Consider the following 20,493-nt stretch of genomic DNA (forward strand, 5'->3'; position numbering starts at 1 on the left):
GTTAAAAGTCCTGTAATGTCATTCTGCACAGGTGAAACTCAAATATTCAAGTCTAGCTGTAAAAACACCATCTCTGGCCGGAGGGGCGCTTTTTTCAAGATTCATATTCATTTGTTCTCAAGAGGATCCGGGCGAAAAGCGCCGAGCTCCCGGGGAGTCTCGGATCCCCTATCGGCGGGCGGAATGGCAGCCGGCCAGAGGAATCACAAATTTGCTTTTTGTTTACAAGTTAACAAACAAAAGTGCACACACACGGAGTGTTGTTTAAGTGCCCCGCCCCTCTCCGAGGCGCTGCTAACCTGGAGGTGCAAAGAGTTGCCCCTCCACGTCCCTGTGGGCCATGGTGAATTGTGGGGCCATCTGGTTCCTGGTAATAAGCTTTCTCTTCATTCATCCTTTCCCCCTCTTTCACCCTCTAACTTTCTTTCATCCCCCCCGCCCCCCTCTGCAGTTTGATTTTAATTTCCACGTCGTTCCCTTCGCACACAAACAGGCACAAAATAAAAAAGGATAAATATAGACAAAGAAGTATTTGCTTCTGGCTGCTGTGGAGATATGTTGAAATATCACAGCGTGAACCCTGAACTGGGACCGGCTTTCCGCCGCCGATGACATGAAGCCGACGTGACAAGTCTCTCCTTGCATAAACCCGGAGGAGATTCTGTTTTTCCACACCCGCGTCGGGCCGCTGTCTCCGCGGTGCCGTTATTTGCCGTATTCCCCCATCAGAAAAACTCATTTTCGGCACAGGACGATAATAATTACGATTTTATTGAACCGAATTTGCCGGGTTTGCCGCTGCTCAGATTGAGACTGACAGACTAAACAGGCGGCCACCCGCGTCCTCCTGCCACTCGGCCGGAGCCGTCATCATCTCAGCCGGCGAGTCGCTGACGACTGCCTGATTGTTTAAGTTTTCGTTTTGGGAAAAGAAAAAAAAAAACATTGGTATTAGATGGCCCTTGAATCGATCAGAATTGTTGCCATGGCTACGCCGCGGTGTGATGGGGAGGCTGAAGGCGAAAGGAGCAGAGGAGAAGGTGGATTGAAGTTCACACACACACACACACGCGCGCACACACACACACACAGAACCATACATTCACACATAGGCCTTGAGTCTAAACAGAGCCCTGTCCAAGGTCCTGCTTGACAAGTGCACAGATTATTTGCTTTCATAACCGCCCCCCCTGCTCCCCTGGCACGAAATGAACGAAAAAAAAAAAAAAACGCACAAAAACTATGTGAAAAACCTTTTTGTGCCCCTCCAACCCTGAGATTATAAAACACGTTCGCGGCTTGTTCCAGCCATGCATGACAACATCGATATGTCATCTGATATTGTTCATTATCCCGGCTGTTGCATTATCTGATTTGTTCCTTCCTATGGCAGGTTTCAATGCGGCCGAGTGTTATTTCATGATTATGAGCAACCGGGGCGCTCTGATGCTGTCTGCATCTTATTGAGGAAGAATCAAGTGGATCAATATACAGAGGGGGCTCAATTGAGGGCTCTGCATGTGTGAGAGACATGCAGTGTGTGTGTGTGTGTGTGTGTGTGTGTGTGTGTGTGAGTGGACAGCCTTGGGAGATCAGAGTGCACAACTGCTTGCGGCTTCAAACATTGCTTCCCTTTCTGTCTCTCACACACAGCTGTCTTTTTGCTGCGCGCACGAGCGCAGACGGGACTATTTTGACCGGGGCAACATTTGGGCGTAGAAACAATATCATCAGACAGAGAATGGGCCCCGGTCTGTTCCCCCTCCTTTCCTTTGTGTGTGTGTGTGTGTGTGTGTGTGTTGCTAAACTTCACGGAGCAGCGTCTCCTCGGCGAGGCAGCAGGTAGGCAGACGTGCGGGAGTCGGGTTCTCGCTGGTTCTCATTTAAGTGCAGATTTACAAGCTGTTTGCGACAGGAGCTTTAGTGGCCTACCAGGACGGCTTCCGCCTATTTGGCAGGAAGCTGCCGCGCCAATACATCTGTCGTTTTTGTCCAAACTGTATTTTTCCGTGATATAATATCAGACAGGAATCGCTTTTATGCATACAAACAAATCACACGCACACACACACACATGTGTGTGTGTGTGTGTGTGTGTGTGTGCCCTGCTGTTACATCACAATTACACTGATTTAATGCCCCATTCCCCTCCATTAATATCGAATTCTGCGCACATTTCTATCCCTGCTTTAAATGAAGGGGTTGTGACATGCCTCACTCCAGACAAAAGGAAGGTTAGATTTATTCTCCGTTCAGGGGCAACGTGGGTGGGTGGAGGAGGGTGTGGTGACAGCGGTGGTGGGGGTGGAGGGTTCATGGATGGGCATAACCCAAAGAAGGCCCCCGCTGCCAGCTGCCAGCCATAATTAAGCAGCCCTGCCGTGTCTATCACTGATTATGTTTGACCTGGCTAATAAGGCGAGTGTGTGTCACCTATGTGCGGTGGTGGTGGTGGTAGTGGGGGTGCCGTGGCCTCCGTCATGGCCCGCGTTGTTGCTTTTTAGACAAGGTTATTAGTACGGTTGACGGCAAAAAAAACCAAAAGAAAAACGCGCATCGGTGAAAAATCACACCGATTGTTTTTACACCTCCGAGTGCGACGCGCAGCTCGAGGTAGTCAAACACGCAGACCTGTGAAGGCTGCGAGGAACAATTAGCTAATGAATTAGCCTCCATCCCTTCCAGATGTTTTGCAACATATTAAAACTCTCTGCTTCGATGAAGGCATTTATTCTCCCCTTGCCGTACGAGGGTTTGAAAGCCAGCTCCGACATCCCAGTGCAGGAATGCTTAGAAAACTCGATAAATGATCAGTTTTCACGCATTTCCCTCTCCGACCGATCTCGGGCCGTTTTCCGATTCGGATCGGGCCTCGCGTTGAAAAGCGTGAGTTAAGGTGAAACCCGCTTCAAATGTAAACAAATAGTGACTCCTTTTTTTTTTCTTTCTTTTTTTTTTTCTTCTTCCAAACGCAATCCCGGGGAGGAATGTCCTTTAGTAACTGCCTTCGCTTACACGTTCACCAACACTGGGGCAATCAGCTTGAATTAATAATAAGTGAATCAAAGTGCTTAATTTAATGGAGGCTATGAAAGATTAATACCTGACATTATCCAAGCTGCTGTGCTGCAAGAGGACCCGTGCACGCCCGAGGTAAACCAATCACATTTCTATGAATATGACATTAGACACATTGATTTGATGTGTTACATCAATGTCAGTCGGAGTGTTGAGTGCAGCGGGTCTGGATGGAAAGTCCGCCGACTGTGACTGGTCTATTTCTGTCTCCTTTCCGTCCTCTACTCCCTCCTCCTCCTCCTCCTCCTCCTCCTCCTCCTCCTCGCTGGGCTCTAGAGGCGAGAGATCAGTTCAGGGTGGAGGAGAGCTGGTGTTTGGCCTGAGGGGCCCTTGGACACAGATTCTGCCATTGTTCCACAGCTGCCACTCCGCCCCTCCCTTCGCCCCCACCGCTCTGTGGCCATCCTCACCTTAAGGGCGTCCCCTGCTACCCCGCCTCCCTAATGAAGAGTGACATGCGTCCGGACGATCTGATCTAGTCTGAAACGAGGCCCTCGCCGCCTCTGTTTTGTCCCATATTATCGACTGCGGTGGCTCACGCTGAGTCGCAGTGATGAGAGCGCCATTTACCCAAGAGGCATCGCTCTCAAATCAGAGGGGGAGCGCAAAGGCCAGATGCAATTGTATTGAGTCACGAGGACCTAATTCTTTTTATTCATGGGCTGCGTGATTGATATTAGGAGAAAATGAGACACACTAATTATTCTCCTATAAGAGGAATTTCCTATCAGGACAGACTATGGACGGTATGTGTGTGTGTGTGTGTTGTGCGTGTGGGCGTGCGCGCGCCACAGGGTGAGATATCAAACTGACAACTCCTAAAGGGCATCAATGCAGTGGTCTCCAGACATATCACTTGAAATAATTCATGTTGCCTTGTTGTCCTTTCTGTCAGGGTTTTGTTTTTTGGCTCCTCGTCAAACACAGTATGGAGATGAAAATGTGTTTTCTGCGACGAATGGGATTTTGTCGCGAAACACGGACAGACGTACACGTGCATGCATTAAATCCGCTGACTGTTTGCAGCTCCTTATTTGCTTTGAAAAGAGCAGTTAAAAAAAAAGAAGAGAAAATGTTGCATTTCCTCATTCAAACAACTTGATTTATTCATTTTCAATAAAAAGGGGATAATCATGTCTGAACATGCATTAGATTTGGACGGCGTTTTCTCTCAGACGGACGTCCAAATCACTCCAATACTTCAAAAGACATTCTGTACCGTTTCGAATCTAAGGCGACAAACACCGAGCGCCTGGCGGTTTGATGCGCGCCTGTTTCGCTTGTTTGCTGATGATACACTCATTTCTCTGATGGTTGCACCGAGAGATTGACAGGAGACATCAAGACTCTGAGCAGGTATCAAAAAAATCCGATTGCACCGGGTCAGACAAACGAAGGAGTTCAGACTTCCAGTCTTCCTCTATAATTGATGCTCTTCTTCCTCTCCTTCTGGTTGCTACCGTCAAGCGTTGCCACAGCCAATCACCCGCCTCCATCGAACCCTCTTTCTCTCACACCAACTAATTTCCTGTCCTTTTCCAATCCATTTCTGTGCAATATTTCATTTCATAACAGTACACGACAATTTTTCCTTTATCATACTATTGTGCACTCCTTACCTCACTTGTTACTAAGACACTTATAGTTTTATCACATGTTTACTAAGACACTTTACAGTCTCACTGAGACACTTTATAGTTTATAGTTTATCTTATTTCTAATTCTGCCTTTTCTTTTTATTATTTATTACTGTTATATTTTCTGTAACTCTGGCACAACAATTTCCTTCGGGATTAATAAAGTTGTTCTTATCTTATCTTATCTTATCTTATCTTATCTGTAAACCACCTCTCAGGCCTTCCTCTGGACCTCCTGCCTGGCAGCTCAAACCTCAGCATTCTTCTACTCAGATCTTCACCAGCCCTCCTTTATACACATCCAAAGCATCTCAGACTTTTTGTCCAACATCTGAAAAGGGCTGTTCCTCTGACGGACACGTTCCTCATCCCATCCCTCCTCCCCGCTCCCAAAGAGAACCTCAGCATCTTCATCTCTGCTACCTCCAGCTTCAGTACCAGATAACACGGCTGCTACCACCGTTTACTTCAAGATAAATACAATGTCCTTTATCTCCGATAAACTGACTTTTATCTTCCTTCAGTTTGACTCCTGCGCGAAAGAAGCCTCGCCATCGGACCAACAAAGATGCGAGTGAAGCCACTCGACACGCAAACACCTGACCCTCTGCTCCCTCTCCCTCTTCCCACAACAATTTAAATTCCTGGGAGAAAACACCTTGACCGGCCCGGGCGAGCGCAAATTGAAGCTCGCCGGCATTGGTCCGCACGCATCCGCGGCTAATGCTGCGAGCACGGTGTGTTCTTTTGCATGTGCGTAAGTGTGTGCACCCACTAGTGTAATGTGATAAGCTGCAGCATAGCACATACCTGATGCCATTAAATGCAATTTCCCCTGTGTCAGCTGAGCCATTTGTCAGCTGCTAACACTGCACGCTTTATTAAAAACCTCATCCGCTTCAATTAACTGTGCCCGCAAAGCAGTTTAACTCCACTCTAATCCTGTCAAGATGTTTAAACAGGCTTTACGTACAGTAGGTACATCATTTTCAAACAACGTCAGTGACTTTTTAATGACTCTTTTAGCTCTTTTTTTAGCGTTGCAACATCTCGGGGGGGGGGGGGGGTACTGTTAATTTTCTGCTTTTTAGGGCAGCAAGAGGAAGTGTGATTGGGCCTCGGTGGAGGCAGCAGAGGTTGTGGAGATGCTGGGTCGCAGGAAAGCATGGTAAACAGGAGAAACTGCACTGACTGTAATCAACATTTGTTTTCATATTCCCTTTCACATCCTTTTCAGTCTCCAGGTCTGGTTCTCGCTCTGTTTGCCAGCACTCCCTGGTTATTTCTTGCATTTCCCACAAAGCCCGCAGCATTTCCGATAAACTCATATTCTTATTGATAATACAAACTCATGCCCAGCATGGCCTGTGTGAAAGAGGGCCCGCGTCTTTCAATTCCACTTTGGTGCGCAACCTCACAGATTCGATTTATTCTTTCAGCCAATTCGTTCTATTTATGCCAAAACATGCGGTTAGGAATAAAATTAAAATCCTGCAGCAAAGACCTCGTATTGATCAGATGGACAGAAACATAAAATAAAAGCACAGATTCATAAACAAAGATTACTGTGTACCATGCGTGCTTCTGATGATACCTATAAATGGATGCAAAGTTAAACAAATTGGAGGGTTATTCATACATTGATTCATTCATCACCATCTATACCAAATATCCTACACTCAGGCGGACAGGAGCCTATCTCAGTTCTTAATATGTGAAAGATGGGGCTCACCCTGGATCGGTTGCCTGTCAGTCACGGGAACGCTTGCAGAAACGTACAATAATTCACTCTGTCATTAACACGTCATGTAGCAACATGCAACTATTCACCCTCTCATTGACACATCATATGGAGACATGCAAATATTGGCACATCATAAGCTAATAGAAAACCATCCATTCTCTCACTCACATGCAATATAGAGATATGCATCCATTCACCCTCTCATTCACATGTCAAATAGTAACATGCAACAATTACCCTGTCATTTACACATCATGAGGTAAAGCAACCATATTGCAACCATCATCCTCTCATTCACACATCTGGAGAATATAGGGCAGGGGTTTCAATTTTTAAAATTTTCAATTTTTATGCATGGCCCAACTAGGGAATCTGAAAATGAAAATTGAAATCTAAATATTTATATTTTTTGGCATTTTATTTCAACCTTGAAATCGTTATCATATAAATGTACCAACATTATTTTGGATGTAATCAGCCATACAAAATTAAACAAAAGGGAATAATAAGGAGTTTCTAAATTCAATATTTATTAAAATATTCAAAGAAAATAGATTGGCGGGCCGGATAAAAAAGCAAAACGGGGCGGATGTAGCCCACGGGCTGTAAAATACCCAGGTCTGAGGTAGGATCTCCAACGAACCTCCTAAACTCAGAGGAACACACAAACACGGGGAGAACATTTCCTGTCAGAATCCAACCAGGGATCTTCTTGCTGTGACAGTGCGAACCGCTGCTCCACTGAACCACCTATAAACTGTACTGGTAGTATTAAAAGTATGGAAACATCCAGGCAAGACATGAACCTGTGGGATCAAAAGCAATAAAACTGACGGGAACGATGTGGAAGTTGATGTGTTGGAGACACGGAAGGTCCAAAGACAGAAAAGTCATTCCGGGCTCAATTTGTGGATGTGGATGTAAATAAATCTTTGAAAAGTATCTGTCAGAACTTTATCTCTCTCTGCAAAAAGTTGCGTGACAGGATCATTTAAGCACAGATTAAGCATCGTCTAAATCTAATATGTAGTTTCTCCTTTTTAATCCTGATTATTTTCATGGATTTCAGTGACGTCTCATTTGGATTCACAACTTTCATAACTGCCTCTGTGTATGCGAGAAAGAAAGGACAGAACAGAACAACCTCTCCTTTCAAGAGTTTCAGGAGAAACAGGTTCTCGCCAGTAAACGCACTTAAACACACTCTCATTCTCCTTCACACACATACACACACATACACACACACACACACAGACATGCCAGCAGGGAGGCGACGGTTAGCATGGCGCTATCGCCATGGGATATTGGGTGGGGTTTGCAAAAAAGGGAGAGGTGTAAATTGGTTGAGCGCTGGGTGCAAAGTCTCGAGTGAAAGCTCGGTGCTCTTCCTCTCGATGCTCCATCGCTCAGATGTACTCGGGTGAGAACGTGTGACGGGCGAGGCGAGGATGCAAAGGACAGGAAGACGGAATTTGATACGTATCAGGACGATGAGCTCAGTCTTGTCAGGCGGGCGGTGGAAGTCCAGGAAAAAAAAAAAACAAAAACAAACAAGACTGTTGACGGTGACAGCGTTGACCACAAGTAAACACATTTGCCCCATAATTTCATATCCATCAACTTGACGCTGATGAAATTTGAAAGCGTAATCAGCGCAACGAAAGCTAAAGGCGAGCAGGTGTGACTCGCTTTTGATCATAACGGAGACCAATTCCAATTAGATCCAAAATGGCTTGACGGCGGTACCAGGGGGCCGTTTGCAGACTATGTATTTTTAATCAGAGCGGTAAGCATCTGTGATGGATGCCCATTTTACTCACGCCGTGACACGTAGTGCGTTTGCCGGCTATGAATTATCGCTCCGTATCCTCCACATCCCCCCACCTTGCTGCCTGGTGCCTGATGCAATAAGTGAACCTTCTGCTAAACAACACCAGAGCGGAGCCGCCTCCTCGCGCCTCCGTCAATCATCTGAAAGCCTTTTTAAGTGGATTCAACAAACACCCTCCAAAACAACTGACTTATTTTAGTGTCATCTGGATACATTTTGCATGCAGGTGTTTGTTATTTTATTCGCAACGCTTACGTGATCAGGCTTTATCAACAACAACAACAACAACAAGGGTTGCAATTTCAACAGGCTCAGCTTTCTGAACCGCCATCAAAGCGCCGAAATTAAAACAATCAAAAAAATCCAAAATTAAAATTATATTTTACCTCCGTTACAGCGGATCTCACCATCAGAGCTGCCTCTGATTGTAATGTCCGATCAGTGTGTAGTGTCACCGTGGGGAAACGCTCCCTTTTTTGGGTGATTTTCAGTAAGGTTGAAATCGCCTCGAGTTCACTCATAGACTCTGATGAATAATTCTTCTGTTTTTTAAACAAAAACGGGCACTTCAGTCATTCCCAAGGGTTATGGGAGGGCATGCGCATTTGTGCTTTCCTCAGTACAAACGGGTCTCTCTTCATATTCAGAGATTTTCTTAAGGTAAAATGAATAGTCTATACCAGTTGTCCCCAAACTACGGCCCGGGGGCCGGATACGGCCCGCTTCCACATTTTGCCCGGCCCCCAAACAATACCAGAGATGGATTAGGATTTTATAATCATAATGCAAATAATAATACAAATATAAGCATAATCTAATCTACTGGTATTAGAGTTCACAACCATACTGGTAGTGAAATGTGTTGTGTTGGTATCAGTCGGGTTTCATAGCCTGCTTGCTTTCTGGTGTTCACAGTGAATTTGATGTGAGAGAGCTGCAAACAGTTGTGTCTACAAGAAAGTTAATGTTCCTTGTTCTTTTTTTCTGTGAAAAACTTGAAAAGGGTTATTTGGTTATTAAATATTTCTTTGATGGTGTTATTTATTTCATTGATAATGTTATTGTTTATTTCCTGATTTTTTTTTTTTTTCCTGTCAAGATCCCTGAAAGGGTTAATTTTTGATTATGCGTGGCTTTCTGGAAAACAGTGAATGTTTACATTTAGACACCTGCGATTGTCACATTTTTTTGTTACAAACTGGCCCGGCCCGCCGTCAGAGAAAGGAAAAGTTATTTGGCCCTCGCAAGAAAAAGTTTGGGGACCCCTGATCTACTGTATACACTATGGTCAATGCAGACCATTTTGTGAAGATGTTAAATGTTCCTTCCTTGACATCTTTGGGATTATTTTGCTACCTATTGGTTACATGTTGTGCTGCTATGTAGTTTTGAAGAGACAAATGTAAATTGTGACAGTTTTCTGTCACAATTTACATTTCTGTAAATTACATTTCTGTTTTCTTTTAGTCACCTGTTAATTTACTTATTTAATGGGTCACCTTAGTCATCATGGCAAAAGTTGCCCCGCCTAATAATTTTTTCAGGAACCACCACTGGTCAGGCATGAGCTTTCAAACGCCCGTTGTCGGATCGAACATTGCTTATAAATGCCGTCTCTAGGTGAAATTTCAAGTTGAAACCCCAATAACAACATTACATTACATTACGTTACATTACATTACATTAGTCATTTAGCAGACGCTTTTATTCAAAGCGACTTACAAAAATTGCAATTCAATAACCGAAGATCCAAAATACCAGAAGTCATTATTCAGAAGTCATCACTCTACCACCACTCTAATCTCTATACATAAATTAATTTCTTCATTTGGGGGTGGGGGGCAAGTGCGATTAGTGGGGTAGTGCTTGGTGGAGAGGTACAACATCTCGTGTTCCTCAAATACACGACGCAGTAACGAGCGGAGAACGCACAATCGCATCTATTTGACCAAAAACCTTAAAAAGCGCCGAGAAAAACAAGCGGTAACCATGGAGCTTGGCAATACTTTTAGGTCCATATTCCCTGTTGCCTCATTTGTTCGCCGTGCAACTCAAACGAATGGATGTTATTATTATTTTAAAAACCTACCGGTCGGCCCGGCCCAAGACCGTGTGAACACCAATTAACAATGAAAAGTAAATGGAAAGCCATTCCCAAAGTCAGACCGCAGGAAACAGGTTCAACTCACAACATTTGAGCTTCACCCAAAAGGGGAGCCACCCGCTTGGGGATCCCAGTTATTCTGCAATACTAAAAATGAATTTACTGAATAAAACCATGTTTTTCTTATGATGTAGCCTGAAGTGCACAGAGAAGCAGCAATACAAACTTTACAGGGCTTTGTGGAACAGCAAGAGCATCAGGAAGAGTACTTTTTGTAGAGACTTCCTGCACAGTTTATCCACCATTCATAAACAAGACACACCAGCTGCTGTGAAACTGAGCCGGAGCCTTTTTTACATAATTCATCAATTAGTTATCATCTCTAATTAGCAGCCACATATTGGTTCTTGATTCTAATTTTCCCATTCGCAGCGGACAAATGCAGAGCCAGAAGCATGGCGCTTTCATTGAGAAAAATTGGCGTACACGTCTTGTGAAATGATGGGAACGGCGTGCAGGCGGCGGAGTCACTTCCTGTGCGGACCGAAGCCAGTGATGTAAAGCTCCAGTCGTATAATTGACAATCACGGCAGGACCCCCCGCCAGCTGAGCGGGAGGTTTCTTCCGACTCAGCTCATACCTTTCCTCCCCAATTTGGTGGGGAGGCAAGTTTCAAGTTTCTCACAGTTGACGTTTGGTCTCTGACAACTTTTAAAGCAAAGACGGATGAGGATTTTAGCAACCTTTACTATTATTACCAGCCATACATCGGTAGACTTTGAAAAGATATGGAAACGACTTGTGTAAAACTATCGTCTCACGTCCGCTCACGTCTAAAGACTAGTTTTTCGAGTTTTAACTCTCTGCCTAGGCTGGACCTTACAGCTACAGACTTTGTAAAGATTTGGATAAAACTCATGAAAAACTACAACTAGATTCTTTCAGCGACTTTTCCCCACAATGCAATATTATCACCGGATATTTGCAGAGCCCCTGCTATTTCAGTCCACCGGTTATTCTTTCTCCACTCGGTCGAGATGCGTTAGACATCCTACAAACCAGGCTGTTCTTCTCACAGCTCCACCATCTGCTCCCTTTCTAGACGCTCCGTACTGATCGGGACGCGCTTCGCCGTTCCCGTTCATCAATACTGCCAACAAATAGCGTCTTTACCGCCAATTCCGCTCTGGAGTTTGTTTGTCTCCCAGGTTTCCTGTTTTGTCAGGAGCCCATCTATTGGTTGTTGGTTGTGTTACATCACTATAAGGACTTTTCAAAGAAAATTTCATATTGTCTTAAGACCGAGACCAGGAAAGGACTGATCTAAAAGAGCTCAGATTACAACCTTATACTTAGATGACAGGAGCTTGCTGGTAAGACTCTTTCCTTCCGACTTTCGGTTCTAAGCCCGTGAAAATCGTTAGGCGGTGCAGATGGACACAGGAAATGCGACTGCAGCGGAAGTCGCCGGGCAAAAAAAAAAACAACCCGTGATTGTGTTGCGTCGCCGAAAAATGTATCGAAACCAGCCTACCAGCCTGCCGCTTTTAATTTTCATGATTTTGTAGAAATCAGATAGTTGTTTGCGGCAGATGTTTGGAATCGCGGTGTGATGGAGGAAGCTCCAGAGAGGCGGCGGCATGAAGGGGAGCCGCAACGAGACAGAGCACGGGTGTAAATGAGAGGAGAACGGTGAGGATGCAGGGAGAGGAGATGAAGAAGGTGTAGGATTGGAAGCGCCGAGGGTCAACGGTCCAGAGAGGGCGGAGAAGGAACAAGCAGGCTGGAACGAGTGGAGAAAAGTGCCAGGTATGATGACGGACGTTGAAGACGGAGGTGAGAGAAGCTATGAGACGCCGAGAAGACGAAAAGGAGAGATGAAGATATGGAGGTTGGCCTTGGGAGTGAGGAGGACGGAGAGAATCAGGAGTGAGTCCATCAGAGATAAAGTCAGATAGAGATGCTTTGAATATGGATGAGGGAAGATCAGAGGTTTATGGATGGAGGGAAAGAAGACAGGAAGCCTGTTGGTGAGAAAGATGATTCCTGAAGGAGAAGAAGACGACGCTGCAAGACGGACGCGCTCAAAACCATCACGGAAGTTGTGCTCCGCGCGAGCGAAGCAGAGAAAAAGCCGGACGAACGAACACGGCCTCGACACCAACGTTCCGCTGAGGGACAGTGTCTCCCCCGAGAGCGCCGTCTTCAGAGATGCTCTGCCGTCGGGTCATCTTCTCAAAAAAAAAAAAAAAAAAACACCGCGAACCCGAAGGGCTCAGTTCTTCAATCCCATCAAACCATCCTCATTAAACCGCAACTTATTACAGTTTACACAGCCATAAAAAAAATCCACATTTGCTTTGTTTGTCTGCGTTTGTGTGTGTGTGTGTGTGTGCGAGGCCCCTAACTCAACCATGTGCTAACCCCACACAGCTGCAGAGTCCCCTTGAGGGTTTGTCACACAGGCAACAGAGGAAGGGCGGCAGGGGGGGGGAGGAGGAAGAGGAGGAGGAGCAGGAGGAAAAGGAGGAGGAGGAGGAGGAGGAGGGGATCGTGGACTGATCACAGAGACTCTCATTTTCATGCGGCACCGTTCTGGCAAAGACATCGCACACTGCTGTGGATGTGCGTCTGCAGTGCTACTGCTCAATCTCTTTAGGCCTGTCAGTTAGGGTTTCCATCAGACGGCTCCGCGGGCACGGAGGGGGGAAAGCTGATTGTGTACTTCGGTGTGGCAAATGTGCTTGCCGCGCGTGTCACTCGCGCCGGAAATAAAGCGAGAGACAGATGAGCGTGGGGTGGGGTGGGGAATTCCTCGGAGGGAATCAAGAACAACGTTATAATTGTTTTGTTTTAGGGCTACGTCATGGAAATCAATGTAAAAAAGGCTCGTTCATTAATCGGAATTATTTCACCGCGCCGATACCGCGTTCGCTTCCGTAAAACCGCAAAAAGCTATTTCCCGTCGGTTCAACGCAGATGCGGAGAAACCCGGAGTCCGGCAAACACTAATGGAGAAACCGAGGTGTCTCGGGTTCCTCAAATATCCCTGTCAATCAAATCCCGTTTCCTCTGAGTGCGTTTTCTATCTGTCAAGGGTCATAGAGAGTGAGGATGAGACCCGTGCCCTCCCTCCCCCCTCCTCCCTCCCTCCTCGGAGGTGTATCTCTACCTTGAGCATCACGTCTGGGCATGACCTGTTGCTAGGTAACCCTGGGTCACAGCTGCACACTATGGCAAACCTTTTTTTTTTTTTTTTTTTATTTATCAGGGAGTTATGCGGGAGACGGGGGGGCGGGGGGAGGCTGTAATTTATTAGTTTGATATTGGGCGGCCAGCGCAAGTTTGCGATTGTAAAAAGAGAGGCGACGGCCTATAGCTCATCAAAATGCTTATTCTGATCCCGGGGCCTCGACCGCTGAGGAGATTCACAACAGAAGGGGGATCACGATATTACAAATTCATGTGCTTTTTGCTAAGAAAATCAAGCATCTCCGACAACAAAGCCAGTGGTAATGCACTTTCCATGCTGGTAATTGAACAGATGTGGTCAGAGCTCAGAGGACCCGGTAAAAGGAACTCATCCTCTGTACAGTATGCGGCCGATTCATGTCCCAGGATAAAGCCGGCTCAGAAAAATACAGTTACGTGTCTTTTGTAGTCAGAGTTCGCCGTCCGCTCATTAACCAAATAACCGAGAGGACGGTCGAGACCAAACCGATTGACGGCTCAATTTACCTTTTTTTTTTTTTTTTTTGGTTAGGTTTGACGCGCCCTTTGTCGTCATGACTTGAAGCACGCGCGTGCCCGTTAAAAATCCGAAGCCCGGCCGTAAAGCCGGTGTCAGGATGGAAAGTTGTAGTTTACAGGAAGGTTATATGCAGGACGGTTTCTCGGCCGAGCACAATAACCTTCCGGTTGCCTGGCAACCATACAGCGGTAACGGGAAGTTACTGCACCTTGAACAGTTGTGCAAATGACCTCCCGTAAAAAATAAAATAAAATAAAATAAAACCCGACTTGTTTTGGCGCTTTGGGGTTTTGTGCAGAGAAAGTGGATGCCATTCAGGGTGTCAATTCATTAGCCGACGAGCCACGTTTACAGGAACCAAATCACGGGATTGATTCCCTTCCTCTTCCCCTCGTAGCAAGTTGGTGACCCTGTCGCTCACCGGGTAAACATTAAGATAAGATAAGATAAGATAAGATAAGAACAACTTTATTTTTCCCAAAGGAAATTGTTGTGCCAGAGTTTCAAGCAAAAACATAACAATAAAAGATAATAGTAGGAAGGAGGGAGAATAAGAAATACAATAAAATATAAATTGTCAAGGTTAAGGCTATCAAGTGCTTTAAGGTCTTTTTTTAAGGTTTTAAGGTTTTAAGGTTTAAGGTCATTAATGTTTCTTTGCAACACACCGAGTAGGATAAAGAGCGCCCGGCTCGACGGAGATAAAATTTCAAACTTCTTAGTTAAGCATTTTTCATTTTCACGTTCTCACAGATTTCATCCTTAAAAGACCGCATGTAAAAATGTTTTGGAGATTTTCAAAATAATCAGAACGCCGATTTCAGATCAGCGCAAGTAAATGTGAAGAAATGTATCCGTGCGCTTGTGTGCTATAAATAAGAATCACATCTTTGAAAATGTCTCAACTGGCTGGTTGTCAGAGTTTTCGCACGTTATTTATAGCTCTGCTTTTTCCACAAAACCATATAATTGGGTTGGTGCATTTTTTTGCTTTTGGACGGACTGAAAGTTTTACAGTTTCCGCAGCACGCTTGGGCGTGATATTAATTTGCGATGCATCTGCCACCCTCGACTCAGCCGCACATCCGCCTCCTTGCCCTGATGAAAGCTCATGATTGCATCCCGGGTCTCGCCACGATGCTTTGTTAAGTCCCTTGCCCTAATATGCGTGTGATGAATATTTTTCAGACGCTTCCTCTAGGCCATATCTGATCAAAACAAATGCACCTGCACTTTTTTTTTTTCTCCTTGCAACTGCAACTCCCTCAGGACGGGTAAAAATTGACTCCCTGGCTTCCTCCACCAGGCAATTACGTGCCATCTGTTCCCATCTTGGTTGTTCCAGCTCGTTTTGTTTCTGCGATTGTTCGTCTAATATCATAGGCCTGAAAGTGTTAGCGAGGAAGGGGGTGGCGGTTCTAGAGCGGAGGGGGCACACACACACAAAAAAAAAAAAATGAGGAGTGGCGTGAAGAGGAATTAATCGAATCTTCAGCAGAACCAGATCTTCCCCTCTGAAAGGAGATAGTCCCACTAGAATGAGGACCATTACCATATTCATCATCTAATATTGCCTGCTGTATGCAAAGTGGGGGAGAAGAGTGTAATATGACTTTCTTGACCGCCTTTCTAAATCCATCCGCCAGAACTTGCGGACTCATTTTCTAATTGTTTGCAACAAGTCCTCCCGGTACCTGCTCCGCCCAGGTGGCGCCGTTTGTTTGGCCGAGGCAATAATAAGCCATTAGTGTCTCTGTCATGCGGCGCATCTGTACACACACGTGCATATATATCATGTTGTTACGTTTCCACGCTGAAACACATTATTGTTTTGTTACAGTATCGGGCCCATTACTCACACGGGACAGTCAATTTAATTGCAGTGCGTGTGTGTGTGTGTGTGTGTGAGTTTTAACAGCGATATCAATAACCCGCCCGGCCTGACGCTACCTTAGGCCGATATAATTCTCCATCGCTCCTGACAGACGGGGAGATAGAAATAATCAGTCACCAAGCCAGCCGGGCGGCCTGTAGGACCCCGCGTGACATCCAGCAACACTGACGGCTCAGGAGACGCCTGTGTTTCCAGGGGGCACTCCATGTGTGTGTGTGTGTGTGTGTGTGTGTGTTAGTATAATTGGTGAGAACTTTAAGATCTTCATCCTTGCTGCAGAGCACATCCAGGAAAGGTGCAATCAGCTTCAACTCAACCAAGAATTGATCCTCTGAAAGCTACCTAGAACTTTGGAGATATAACCTTCTGTCCATATGATGATGACGAACGAATGAATGAATAAATCAATGAATGAATGAAAACAATGCCGTTTCATGTATTATCCCCTACATTTCTGTCAGGAGGATGAAACCTCTCCATGTTCTTGGGGATCTGGAATTTTCAGTTTCCCTTAATACATATGATTTTTTTAAGCACTACTTCATCATCTTTAGCAATATCGTTGTAAAACACGAATTCCCGATCGGGGCGGCTCAGTTAAAGTAGTCGATCTCAGACCAACGGCTGGACTCTAACCTTCCAGGTAGACGTGCGGACATGCCATGCATCTGCAGGCTGTCACACCATCTTTGCACGCAGTTTGATTAGAATTCCCAGTTTGTTTTGTTAACATGGCTTCGATTATGTCACACAGTCTATCCAAAACCATATTCCACCGAAAAGCAATAAAATAAAAGGGGAGCTGTCTAACTCAGGATTGTCCCAAGCATCAGCAGTTTTTCCTTTTCATTTAATTCGTCCCCCCCGGTGTCTCCGCCTCACAGCAAATCACACACGAGGCCGGCTCGACTTCGACCGGCTCCCGTGTGTGTTTCGGCGTTTGAAATATGCCATTGTTTGATCCGTGCAGACTTAATGTGCATTTACCATCATACAAGACCTCCTCTCAACATTTGACAATGTATTATCATGACAGCGACTGGACACTTTCCTCTAACATCTTGCCTTTGCTGACATCTAGTGGTTAAAATCAGCCATTGGTTAATGTGTCACTGTTTTAATCAGCACAAAAAAACAAATATGAGTCCAGCAGGCTGATTGTGCACGTATGGCTCACTGCACTCACAGGACTCTTTTCAGAGTTATGTGAAATGTAACGACACCGTGTATAATGCTTTTATTCATTTATAATCTACCCTGCAAGTCCCGCACCGGCCGCCATCGGGTGAGAGGTTCACCCTAGATCGGTCCGTCACAGGGCCACGAATAGAAACATGGAACCAGCCGATCACACGGTGTGGAGGCATACAACCATTCACCCTCTCATTCAGACATCATGTTGATATATAACCATTCACACGTCATACAGAGACGTACAACCATTCACCCTCTCATACAAAGACATACAACATTCGCTGTCATTCAAACATCACATAGACAGACAACCAATCACGTCATATGGAGACATAGAACCGTTCACCTTGTTATTCATACGTTATTTAGAGAAATACAACATTCACTTTCTCAGTCACACATCTTATAGAGCAGGGGTCGGCAACCTCATCCTCATCCGAGTGGCTTGGGAAAATAAATTATAAGTATTTAATTGAGGTGTATTTTACCTGTGTTTGTTACTTTTTTTAACTTTGGGTCTAAATTGGAAGATTATTGTGATCTTGAAATCTTAAAATAAAACGATATTTATTATTTTTTGATGCTTAAGATAAACATCACACTCGCGGAAGCCGGTATACCCGCCAAAACGCCATCAGTTTGTCAACACTTTCAACCCCGGGAAGCCAAAATATGGAGTAATTGCGGCTCCCGGTGTTTTCTTTTACGTGGAAACCGGGTCCAAATGGCTCTTTGGGTGTTAAAGCTCGCCGACCCCTGTTATAGACATACAACTGTTCATTCATCCAGAGACAGAGACATACAACCATCCACGCTCTCATTCAAACATATGAACAATTTAGGGTCTCCAGTGAACCTCCTGCATGTGTTTGGACTGTGGAAGGAAGCCAGAGGAACCCCACGCAGACATGGGGAGTGCACAGGCCCCCCCGGGGACCTTCTTACCGAAGACACATGTCGCACGAACAACAGTCAAACATGTTTATTCCGATTTTAGAACAATAGCAACACAACAGAGCCCAGCAGGTCACCAGAAAGATTGTTTTCTCCACAAAGATGGAGCGTGGAATGTGGGCCACCGGTGGTGTGGATTACACCGCTTTCTGTTCGAGGATACTTCGGATTGTCATATGAATAAATAACCATTGAAATACAATATTAATCCAACGTACACAAATGTTCGGCTGAATAAACGGCGGGCTGTGAATTTTTCATGTGCAAGGCTGAAGCTGCACGTCAACATGCAGAAAGATATTTGGTCCGCTAACGAAAGAGGGTGAGGAGGAGGGTGGAGGTGCGGGGTGGGGTAGAACTGGGGGGGCGGCGGAGAGGGAGAGGAAGAAACACAAATTCGTGCACGGGGCTGAGAGAGCAGCACTTGGAGCCGCGGCCGCCTTGAGTTCAGGTAGGAACCATCTGAAGCCAATTTTTTTTTTTTTTTAATTTAATATATCATATGTGCTTTTGCATTTCTGTATTTTCTGTTTACAGCAGAAAAAAAAAGACCAAAATAAAACTTTATGTTATGAATTCTTTTGGAAATTACAAAAAAATCAAGTTTTTTGGGGGATTGGGGTGCTTAATTTCCACTGATTCTATTATTGTTTGTTTGCTGTTTAATATCTCAATAAAAAATTTAGCTTTAGCGCTTTAGCTTCAGTCAGAAGCTCCATTGTTCAGTCCCCGTCCACCGGAATGCTCCTGAACATCCTCCGTAATCCTCTCAATTATGAATGCTATCGTTTATTCTTCCATCTCGGCAGCCCGGCAAAGACGGGACGGTAACTTAGCAACAAGTGCCTCTCATTCAACATTAAAACAGGGGTAACATGAGAAGACCCCCCCTCCCCCCGGCTTCACTCCGGCGGCAGGGTCGCAGGGATTTGTTGCAGACACCCTATATTTCTGCCCCATTCAAAAACAATGTGACCCGCCCCAAACGAAAAAACAGAATTTCTCACCAAAAAAGTGACTTTGACCTCATTTTCTGCAACCTCCTACTTTCTTGCATTCAACCACAGCATTATATTTCCAAAAAAAAAAAAAAAAAAAAAAAACAGGGCTGCAGGTAGTGCCTTTAACTTCTTTTGCATTATGCGAATGAGATTTAATCTCCTCACACTGCGGGGTCACATTTTTCCATTGGGTTCTCATTGTGCAGGTAAACCGACACCTCCCGTCCTTTTCATCTGTGCAAAGCCTTTTTTGTTTTCCTCCCAGGTGAGGAAGGGGCGGAAGTGGGGGGGGGGGGGGGGGTCACAACCTCCAGGAAGAACTGCGCACCAGGGCGCAAACTAACCGACCTGCTATCTCAGAACACAATGCAAGCAGGGATGCTGAAAAGCCACACACGTGCAGGCGTACCTGATATTAGCGTTGAAAGTCACGTCCGATGTTTCTACCCGGCGAACAATCGTCCTTTGTGCCCCGTTTTTTTGGGCGCGGCCACCCGAGACGCTCCGTGATGTCGGTCGAAGATGAGTGACATCTCGGCAGCAGCGGCCTCGGCTTTGCATGAAAAGACCATTTTCACGGGTGGTGACCTGGAGAGGGAGAACGGGGCCCGTGGTTATTTGAGAAGACTCCAGAAAAAAATGGTATCAGAGGGATAAGGTTTCGACGCGGCGTTAATTCTTTTTTTTTTGCAAAAAGATACTCATGTAAACAACTCCTCACATGTCTTTTGTCACACACCTGTGTCTGAAGGGAGGTCAGGGAAGCTAACTAGCTAGCACCAGCTAGCTTCAACTCTGTGAGCAATATATTCTAAACACATAGAAGCACAACTCTGATCTCGCTCTCAATCACAATCAAGGTCAAAGGGCATTTTTTTCTAAAAACACCAGGCACGGATGTGTGGTTTTGTTATGTTTATAGTAGCCGCTCACCTAAACCATGTGGAGAGAGGAAGGAGGCCCCAGCAGACGTTCCCTCGGTGCACTACCAGGGGATCACTAGAGGGCACAGGAACCGGCGTGGCCTTATGAGCGATCGTGAACGTTCCCCATAACAACTCGGACATTTGGAATAAAATCTGAAATCACACGTGCCATAAAATGGTTTACGACAGTAAAATTGCAATTCCTCCCCCTGACGTTAATTTCAAGTCAAATCAAAATGATTCTAGTGTTTTGCTGACAAAAAAAATGATGCGGGAACTCCGTTATAAACACTCGCAATAAGTTTCAAAGTATAATAAGAGGCTTCCTGTGTCCAGTTTTTCAACATTTGAAACCAATTTTATATTCAAAAACGTTCTC

At 45.3% G+C, this 20,493-nt stretch overlaps 1 protein-coding gene across 1 annotated transcript in view; it reads right to left on the reverse strand.

Annotated features, from left to right (window-relative positions):
* LOC147233299 (helix-loop-helix protein 2-like) overlaps positions 1-20,260 on the reverse strand; it is a 32,506-nt gene extending 12,246 nt beyond the window's left edge. The window contains exons 1-2 of the mRNA XM_086147958.1: positions 20,122-20,260; positions 19,598-19,776 (exon numbers count right to left, since the gene is read on the reverse strand). The gene's annotated coding sequence lies outside the window, so the exon portion shown is untranslated. The remainder of the gene's footprint in view (positions 1-19,597; positions 19,777-20,121) is intronic.
* Between the last annotated feature and the right edge of the window lie 233 nt (positions 20,261-20,493).

This window comes from Fistularia commersonii, chromosome 6 (genome assembly GCF_037954325.1).
Source record: "Fistularia commersonii isolate RoL2024-O1a breed Wild chromosome 6, RoL_Fcom_v1.0, whole genome shotgun sequence".
In the NCBI taxonomy this organism is placed as follows: domain Eukaryota; kingdom Metazoa; phylum Chordata; class Actinopteri; order Syngnathiformes; family Fistulariidae; genus Fistularia; species Fistularia commersonii.